Raw genomic sequence first — 10,509 nt, 5'->3', positions numbered from 1 at the left:
CACCTAGATTGAATTGACCAAATCTATAGCTGACCTGAGTGGACGCAGTTGAACTAAAAAGTTCACAACTTGTGATCATGTTGCTTGAGCGGCTCCTGCCAGTTTTCCACTGGGGAAGCACCTTCATTGTCCCTTCTCAATGTTGATGTGACACATGTTGCTACATCCCCAGAAAATGTTATATATATAGGGAGACTAGTATAGATCTATTTCAAGCTATTTAGCTCTCATCAGCTAGCCATACCCTTACTGGGATTTGAACCTGGGCTATATTACATACTAGGCAGACTTCTTAGCCATTAGGCCACAGGCTCTTATCCGTTATCAGCGAAGCCAGGGTGAAAGGTATCTATTAGATTTCTTTTACAACCCCCGGTATAACGGATAACAGCCTGTGGCCTAATGGCTAAGAAGTCTGCCTAGTATGTAATATAGCCCAGGTTCAAATCCCAGTAAGGGTATGGCTAGCTGATGAGAGCTAAATAGCTTGAAATAGAACTATACTAGTCTCCCTTTATTTATTTATCAGCACAAATACAACAAAATGTAACAAAAAGGCAACAGTAAAAATATTGGGTTTCTGCCTGGATGGTCTCTTGTGACGAGCCAAAGGACAGAGAATGGAAGTAGTGATCTTCCTCCCATATTTGGGCATACCGGGTGTTGTAAAAGAAATCTAGTGTGTGTGTGTGTGTGTGTGTGTGTGTGTGTGTATATATGTGTGTATATGTCTATATATGTGTATGTATGTCTATATATGTGTATGTATATATGTATGTGTATATGTATATATGTATGTGTATATATGTGTGTGTATATGTGTGTGTATATATGTAGGTATGTATGTGTGTATGTATGTATGTGTATGTGTATGTGTGTATGTATATATACATACTATACATACTATACATACCATACATACATACATACATACATACATACATACATACATACATATATATATATATATATATATATATATATTAAATCTGGGATCAGCCCCATTTCTTTTAGCTGCAATTTTTTTCCTGTCCTGCCTAACACATTCAGAGCCATTGTACATTTTTGCTGATGCTAAAATCTAGGAGCTGTTGTTGTTCCCTGGTGCTTCTTTAACTCTTTTCTTTGGCTTCTGAAGCCCCAGAGAAAAACAGAATCTGTGATTCATTTCTTATCAACATTCCAGCCTGCAAGTTACTGCAGACAGCATCACATTTATAAGATGAATCAGAAGGATATTTGTGCAGTCATCGTATTTCAGAGATAAACCAGATAATATTAGGCAAAAGGGCCATTGAAAATATCTACTAGACATCAACTCTGGATAGTCTGTTCTTGGGCTGAACATTTCTTCCGTTCAGAAGGAAAAGGTCTATCTCTAAAGCATCCTATAAATCCTTTTGGACTTTTCATCGCTGGAGGTTCGTATCAGGATGGGCATGGATTTATGGCCTTTGGCTCCTGCAGTAAAGATTCATACTCTATCTATAATATAAAATCTATTGAGGTGAAAGATTAGAAGTTGAGTGGTTCACAATTAAGTTTTAATTTGGCCATTTCTTTCTGTCTATTTGTTCTGACCCAGCTCCTGAAACACGACAAACCCTCTGAAGTTAACTCAAAAATGCTTTTATTAGGAGCTCAGGGAAAAGTTTCTCTCTCACCACAGGTTAACAAGTTCATCAGGCTGGGAGATGAATAGTTGCCTGCCACATCTATTCATCTCCGCCCCTGCCTTTTATCCCCAGAGCTAAGGTGGGGCTTCGCTAGCACCAGTGGCTCTTCCTTCCCAAGGACCGGCCCATAGATTTCCACTGTTCTCCTCTCCCCTGCCTTCTGTGCATCTGTGCATCATGCACTGGAGCCAGCTGTTCCTCCTCTTCCTCATCAGCCACCTGCAGACCTGAGGGCTGTTGAATCTCCATCTGAGGGCTGACGGACAGCCCAGGCTCTCTCTCTGCCAGCTCCATTCCCTCTTCCCCCTAGGAGTTCCCAGGATGCCTTGGTGCTGACCCTGATTCCCACGTCTCCTCCTCCTCTGATTTGGCTGCTAGGGAGGCCAGTGGCTGATAGACCACAACACTATTCCTTTCCTGCCGATACTTTCATTTATCCACAACTTTCTCACTTTAATTTCTATTTCTTACTTTTCTTTCAAATACAAAATTCTGGATCAGGATTATACAAGGCAGGAAATATGTAACCTTCATTTTTATAGGAAGCTTTAATATAGTAATGGATTGCCTATTTTTTTAAAAAAAAATCTTCATGGCGTCCTGAAACTTGCTGTTAAATAGCTCCGTTTATTGTGCCAGAAATCCTAACCTACCTATCTGCTTGTCTTAGCTTACAAACAAAACCCAGCAGTGGAAGAATTCTTCAATTCCCATTCTTCACAATATAGATTCCTGATATATTATATCATCCAGTTTCTTCTGGAGACAGACAAACAGACAGACCCACTCTTTGGATAGAATAGAGGTCCTTAGTATATTTAATTTGACGAATAATTCCAACCCTTCATTTCTACATGAAGGTCAAAATCTTCATTTACTGCAAGAAGGTTAACATCTTCATTTTGAGAGCAAAGTTGTCACCCAGAGAAAGGTAATGCAGCACATAGGTTAGGCACTTTCATTAGATAAGATGTCATCTATACTTTTTGCTAATGGTTTCTTCTTTTTCCCTCCCTGTCTGTTGGGCTTATTTCCTCAATCTTTTTCCGTCACCTGCTAAGGCTAGCTGTAGTAAACCTTTAGATCGCCCACCCCCGCAACTGTAGTGGACATTTAGATTCCCCATGCTCCTTCCAACAACAGCCTAATTTTCTGAGAATCTCTTTCTAACCAGGCAAGTTTTCTGAGATAGTGGGTTTGTCCCTTTTTGGAAGCTGCTCATAAAAAAGGAATCCGGTAACAGGACAGAACGTCTTCTAACCCTTTTTTCACGGAAAAACTTATTTCCCCCCAGCTCCTGCTATCACTTAGAACAGTGTTTCTCAACCTCAGCAACATTAAGATGTGTGGGCCTCCATACCAGAATTCCCTAGGCAATTGGTTGTTGTTTAATGTTAAAGAAGATTCTTCCATGAACGAGAAGCTGTAGAAAGTGTTGTAGAATTCGTATTAATGTTTTAAGTTTAGTCTTAGGCCTCAGATCATCGAAATCCTAAAACCTGGTGAAGAAAGTTAGCACCTACCCCTCCTAGAAGAATGAAATATTTTAGGAAATATTAAAAAGGCAGAATATTATATTTCCCCTGGATGAGAATAGGAGAAACAGGTTTTTAAAGACAAAGACAAAACTCGCTGCCCCCAGCAGAAATTTGGTGCACATTAAGACTGGGCCAGCCTATCTACAAGATAATTAGATCTTCAGCTCCAGGCTGATGGGATTAAGATATGACCCTCAGGACATAATAGGATTAGCCCTCTTCCCATTTAGCAGCAGAGTTCACCACATGGCACCTGGTGATAATACATCACCCAGCACAGTTCAATCAGATTTATCTCAGACAAACTCCTAAGATTTGCACATGACCCCTACAGCAACCAATAGAACACCTGCCCTTGCCACAGGAATAGGAAGCTCAAGTTCAAAGCCCAAGAGAGAATATAAATAACACTCACTCTCCATTCCATGTGTTCAGCTGCCTGGGACATAAACCTATGTGGCAGTGGTGGGTTGCTCTTACTGTCGCTACCAGTACACTGCTCATTGTCTGTTCGGGCATGTGCCAGACATGCGCTGTGCATGCATTCGCACTCCACCGCCCCTGCAACACCCAGTTGCTCGCTGGAGGTTGCGCAGGTGCCACATGCTGTGCACACATTCACAATTGGCCCGGTTGCTTCAAAAACAGGTATGGCACGTGGGCGGTCGGGTGGGCCAAACGAGCCACCATACTGGTATGGTGGCCACTGCTCCTGACTACTACCGGTTCAGCACGTACTGGGATGTACCAGCCAGAACCCACCACTGCTATGATGTGTTTGATGCCTCCCCCAGGCCCAGCCTGGTCATCTCCTACAGTTGCTACACTTGTTCTCCAAAGAGGTACTTGCATAGATTTCAGCCTGCCCTCATACCAGAGGTGGGTTGATCCCGCTTCGTCCCAGATCAGGCAAACCAGTAGTAGCGATAGCGGGAGGCTCCACCTACCCACCCACCTAGACACTTCCTTGCATGCTCATAAGAATTGCACGAGTGCACGTGGGAGCACCCCTGAACCGGTAGTAAGAATATTGGCAACCCACCACTGCTTCATACGTATCTTGCCTTTTTCTCCAAGGATTGCACCCACTTTTGAACTAAGGAGTAGACGATATTTCTACCTACTGTGCTAAAACCAACTCCCCAAAATAGACAGTTCCAGAACAACAGCAACAAAAAGTGGACAGGATCAGGACAAAGCATAAATTAGATCTCATTGAAATGCACATGGGTTTCGAAATAAATTAAATCCAGGCTGTGTGACTATTTAGCAGTCATGTAGAGATTTTTTCCTTTTGTTTCCTAAAGACATCTCTCTCTTGGGAAAGGCTACGGAGGCTACACCCCAAGTTTATAGGGGAACTTACATAGCTCTGGCATTTTAGATTGTACACACTCCCCTCCCTAGTATGCTGTGGTCATTGATTTATATAAGTGGTAAGATTTGTCTTTTGGCAAGATGGGAGGAGATGACACTCTCTTTCTATTGGCATTCCAGTAAATAACCTGAGCAACTTAAATAAAAAGGAGTCTCTCTCTGTCTCTATTTATCTGTCTAGATATCTAGACATCATTTGCCTTTTTAATGCAGTGTGTATTTACCCTTCAGGAAAGACCATATAGTCTAATTTTTTAGGGAAAATATCCAATCAATGTATCGATTTTTCCATTATAAGGTGTAACAGAAAATATAGTTCTTATTCTGGTGTTTAGGGTTTAATTCAAATTTTATGTAGGTATTAAGAAAAATTGCCAAATTCGTAAGTAACTGAAGCTTTTTCAGAGACACGGTGCTACCAACTGATTCAAAACACCTCTGTTAAATTCACCTACCTCTTATCTTCTGAGTTTTTTTTCATCTAGTCGTAACTGCTTCCTTTTCTTTTTTAAATTAATATCTTTATTTGGTGTAACAAAACAATATTTAACCTTCAAATGAAGAATCTAAAAAAATAAATGGACAAACTAAAGACTGAAACTGAGCCTGGGGAGGGGGAACCCTATCTAATATTTTATATTTATCAATAGTCACTTATTTACCAATGAATTCACTCCTATAATATAAACACTTTATTATTGTAAGATATCACAAAATATCTGCTTTAATAATTCATTCTGCTGTATCCTTTGGTAGAAAGCCTGCCTTTTCCAAAGCAGATGCATCATACATTTCCAACAACTATTCCTGGATATCTGAAATAATATCATTTTTCCAATTCCTTAATATAATTCATTTTTGCCACTCGCAATGTTTGATCCAACTACAATTGCTGATAAAGTCAAATTCCGAAGCTTTAGCATATAATTCAAGATTACATTAACACCTATAACATTTTTTTTAGATGGATTGATTATATTCAAAATAAATATGGGACTAAGAAACTCCAGATAGCTTATGATTGAATCAGCAAGGAATGATATAACCTGTTTAGAGTTAGCTTAACAAAAGGGGAGTTAAACTACAAGTGAGGGAAGATGCTAAAGTCTGTTAGTTTATTTTAGAATATAGTTGTTAAAGATTTATACCCTGTATTTGCTCTTGGAGGTCGGGGGGTGGGAGGTTGGGGGGGGAGGTGGGTTTTGGGGGGGGGAGGGGAGGTAAATATTTGTAAAACCTTTTTAAAACTTTTAATAAAAAAACACCTATAACATTTTTATATTTTCACATACATCTCCTGGTGTAAATTAATATATATTCTCAAAAGAATTCTACAGTAAATAATCACACGAACATGTTATGTGTGTGTCAGCACTCCTCCATTAGATAATTAGGAAAGGAAACCCACGAGACTCCATTGATAGAAATCAAGTGTACTTTTACTAACTATAAATGATCAGAAGCGTAGCAAAGCGAAGACTGATTATTTAGGCGCGAAAGCAAATGATATATAGAATAACCCATTCCCCACCCCTTGGCATCCCAGTCACAGTCCAATCATAATTCTTCCAAGTGTCAGGTGCGAGATAACTTCGAAAGGCATCACCAAGATGGAATGTCTGTGCCGTTGGCCTTGGCGGGAACCTCCTCCGCATGCGCAGTAAGACAGGCAGCAGAAACTCCAGAATCTTCCTCCAGCACAATTAGTAATCCCTCCCAAATACCATGCCCCCGCTCCCCGTTTCAATGGCAGCCGAAGCAGCAGCAAAGCAGAGGCTGACTGTGTGTCCGTCCGGCAGGCAGACAATAATGGAGTGATTTCCTTTGGTATGACACTTTCCAAATTTGGACTTATTCCTGATCTTTTATACTTAAAGGATGGATGACTCCTTATTACCCCATTTTGGGGTCTGTACTCCTACAGAGGAACAAATCTTACACTTTGTACTTGCAAAACATCAATCCATCCCTCCCTGAGATCCCTTTCACAGCTACCTGGGCCTTTATTGGTACTTGGGCCAACATGGCCTAAAGATAAAGGTAAAGGTTCCCCTCGCACATATGTGCTAGTCGTTCCTGACTCTAGGGGGCAGTGCTCATCTCTGTTTCTAAGCCAAAGAGCCAGCACTGTCCGAAGACATCTCCATGGTCATGTGGCCGGCATGACTAAATGCCAAAGGCACACAGAACACTGTTACCTTCCCACCAAAGGTGGTTCCTATTTTTCTACTTGCATTTTTACATGCTTTCGAAATGCTAGGTTTGCAGAAGCGGGGACGAGTAATGGGAGCTCACTCCGTTATGCGGCGCTAGGGATTCGAACCACCAAACTGCCGACCTTTCTGATCAACAAGCTCAGCATCTTAGCCATGAGCCACCGCATCCCTAATGTGGCCTATTGCGGGTCAAAAAAAAAAAAGAGATAGGTCTCATTGCCTTGGCATATTTAACAAGGTGAGTGAAAGATTTACCTGCATTTGCGCAACATGCTGAATTTGGTTAATTATAACCATGGCTAGTTAGTTTTTTGATGACTTAATCCATTGGGAGAATCAAGGCTCTTTAGTTAGTTTGTGGTTCAATGTAACACCACCACCCCAGAGTCCTCCCTTTCCGACAAAGTCCTGTAGGATGCCGTCCAAGCTGAAAATGGGGCATGGGGGGGGGCGCACACAGCTCCCCATGCCCGTTTCACCACCACCACCAGCCAGCCCGCAGAGGAGAACTACAATGCTGATCTGGCCCTCAAAGAAATCCAGTTTGACACCCCTGTCCTAGATACTTTGGAACTGGTTCTCCATGTGTCACAGGAAAGAAAGAGAAGAGAAGGGATGATATGCCTAAGCACACACCTGGCAAGATAAAAATGTTTATTTTGCTGAGATTCTCAGTTCGACCTGGAAAAAAATATCTGGGCTCTCCTGATTTGCTAGGATGGGAAAGAGTGCAGATCGATTCCAAGTGAAACAGATACCGATCTGAGCTAGTTTCCTCTCTCTCACTGGCAACAAGAAATGAAACCCATTTTATGCTTAGAGGTGCAATTTTCATTTTTCACAACGAAGTGGTAGCCTTATAAAAGAACCTCCAGAACTAAATTGCTGAGGATCCATCTCTTAAATTAAACCCAAGAGATTCCCTTACTGAGGCTACTTGGGGGAAGAAACATTTGTTTGTGTACAATCTCCTGAACACAAGTGCCAATATACTGCAGACTCATTGCCCTCTATAAAAGTAAAGAGCTACGGTCTCCCCTTTGTTCTTGCTGCAGGTCAATACTTTCCAGGGTGTTTTGACCAATGATGGAGAACTATAGTTCGTCATGTTCAACTCTGCAGATATTCAGTGAACCAGGAATCCCAGCTCAGGTAGGTCTGGGGAAGCGCTAAATCAGAAGATCCCGTTTGATTAACAGAATGTATTGTTCTCTCCCAAAATCAATATCCAGAATAAAAGTATTTTACTTATTTATAAAAAAAATATTAATATCTCTCTCTATAAAAATGGCTGTGTGTGTGTGTGTGTGTGTGTGTGTGTGTGTGTGTTGCAGCATAAGTCTGCAATGCCTCAAGCAATTTCAATCAAACTTGGTACACAGATGACTTACTCTCTGGAAACAAATACTGTTGGGGTAAGACACCCCTAACATCCATTGGGGTGTGTGCTCTCTTATGATACAGCCTGTTGTGCCTTCAAATGTTTTCTACTGTACTGCCATAAAATGGCTTCTACTGTGCAGCGCAGTGGAGTTGCCATGGTAACGGCTTCACAGTACTCCACAAGGGGGCTCTCTCTGGTAAGGGGGAAAATCCAACATTAAAAATTACATTTGGTCCGGACATTTTCCCCCTATAAATAAATACCCGGACAATGCCGGGTTATCAACTAGTTAATAATAAAAGACAAGACAAGAAACAATCGATGGAAACTAATCAAGGAGAGAAGCAACCTGGAATTAAGGAGAAACTTCCTAACAGTGAGAACAATTAACAAGTGGAAACAGTTTGCCTTCAGAAATTGTGGGTTCTCCATCACTGGAGGTGTTTAAGAAGAGACTGGACAGAACAGATTTGTTTAGAATGGTATAAGGTCTCCTGCTTGAGCAGGGGGGCGGACTAGAAGACCTCCAAGATCCCTTTCAGCTCTATTCTGACTGATTAATATATGTACCTTTAGATCAGTGTTTCTCAACCTTGGCAACTTTAATATGTATAAGCGTCAACTCCCAGAATTCCCTAGCCAGCAATCACATTTAAGGCTTAGAATTTAGAAATGGGTGTGTGGTTTCAATACTTGCTAGCTGCTCTAATATGCATTCGTTCCTTATTTTACTTTCTTGGAGTATTAAGGTCTTCCTCAGGGAGAAATAATGCTCTGTAATGAATTTTGTCTCATGACTTTTTCTCTGCAATTATCCCCAGTATTGAAGCAAGTAGAAACCAAAATCCACCTGGTGCCACAGGAAGCTTCTGGTTCGATGCACATTGTCCTCTGGTTGACTTAACTGTGGAAGACCATGGTCCTCAACAGTGGTGGGATTCAAAAAAATTTACTATCTGTTCTGTGAGTGTGGCTTGGTGGGCATGGCAGGGGAAGGTTACTGCAAAATCTCCATTTCCTCCCAATCAGCTGGAACTCGGAAGGCAGAGAATAGATGGGGCGGGGCCAGCCAGAGGTGGCATTTACCAGTTCTCCGATCTACTCAAAATTTCTGCTACCGGTTCTCCAGAACCAGTCAGAACCTGCTGAATACCACCTATGGTCCTCAATCATCATTCCCAAGGGTTGTGTGTGAGAAGAGGTGTGTTGTGGCAAAGCACTTGTGTCAGAAGCACCAAGGCACTTCCAAGTTGAAAGGATTAGCGAGCGGCATCGTTGTTGCCCGCAGGACATCCAGCTGGGGCCTCCTTTCATATCTCTGGCAGCAGCTAGAGTGAAGGATGGGAACGGAGCTCAACCTCGCCCCACGGCAGCACTCGAGTCTCAAATGCAGGCTTGCTAACTTCCTACCAAGCATAGTTACCACGTGAGCCACCATGCTCCTTAAGGTGTGCTGTTAGACCTTAAGTAAACAATTCAGAGCCGTATTGGATTCTTCATCTGCAAAAATGTCAGAGAATGTCAGTAGGGAAATCATTTCTGGCCGAACAGCAATCCATACAGCTAGTAATCAGCTGGCAGTTTTCACACCAGGGAGCCCCAGACCTGATCTGACATGTCATGTGATTGATATTTAGAAGAATCTTGAATTTCAATCCTCTCCCCAAAACAAGAATGCCAAGATTACTAACTGCAGTCATGTACTGTATATGCAAGAGCTTTGGATTTAAACTCTTAGGAACATTGAAGAGAATGCCCCGAAGATCGCTAGATGCTATAGTTGTTTCATATTCCACAGGGTGGCAGCCTTGGACATCATTTTCCACACTATACTTCTCACAAGGTCCATCTAAGAACTTTTGCATTTGGTGGCTCCACTGTTCAGATAATAATATTTGATTCCCTCCCTTCTAGGAATACCTGTCCTGGTGACGCAACCTTCTTTTGCAATAGGGGCTCACCCATTCCCATTGAAGAGAAAACTAGAATTATCTGAAGCCTGGTGGGTTTTTCCCGTAGAGCTTAATGGGAATTATGTGGGTAGATAAGTAAGGAATGAAAAGAATGCAAAAAGACTTTTGCAAGCTAACAACGATGCATTGCAATGAAAACCTGGACGTCCCTCACCCTAACCCTTTTTATTAGCTAGAATATTTTATTATAGAGGTGACCGCCTTAAATATAATTGAATGACAATTCCCAATTAGCTAGCGTTGTCGATGATAAAAGATGCTAGGAATTGCATCTTAGCATCACCTGAAGAGCCCCAAATCCTATAATCCCAGCATATAAAATAAGCGCTCTCCAAACAAGAGAAT

The sequence above is a fragment of the Thamnophis elegans genome, chromosome 12 (assembly GCF_009769535.1).
Source record: "Thamnophis elegans isolate rThaEle1 chromosome 12, rThaEle1.pri, whole genome shotgun sequence".
Lineage (NCBI taxonomy): Eukaryota > Metazoa > Chordata > Lepidosauria > Squamata > Colubridae > Thamnophis > Thamnophis elegans.
Note: the sequence above shows the minus strand (reverse complement) of the source record.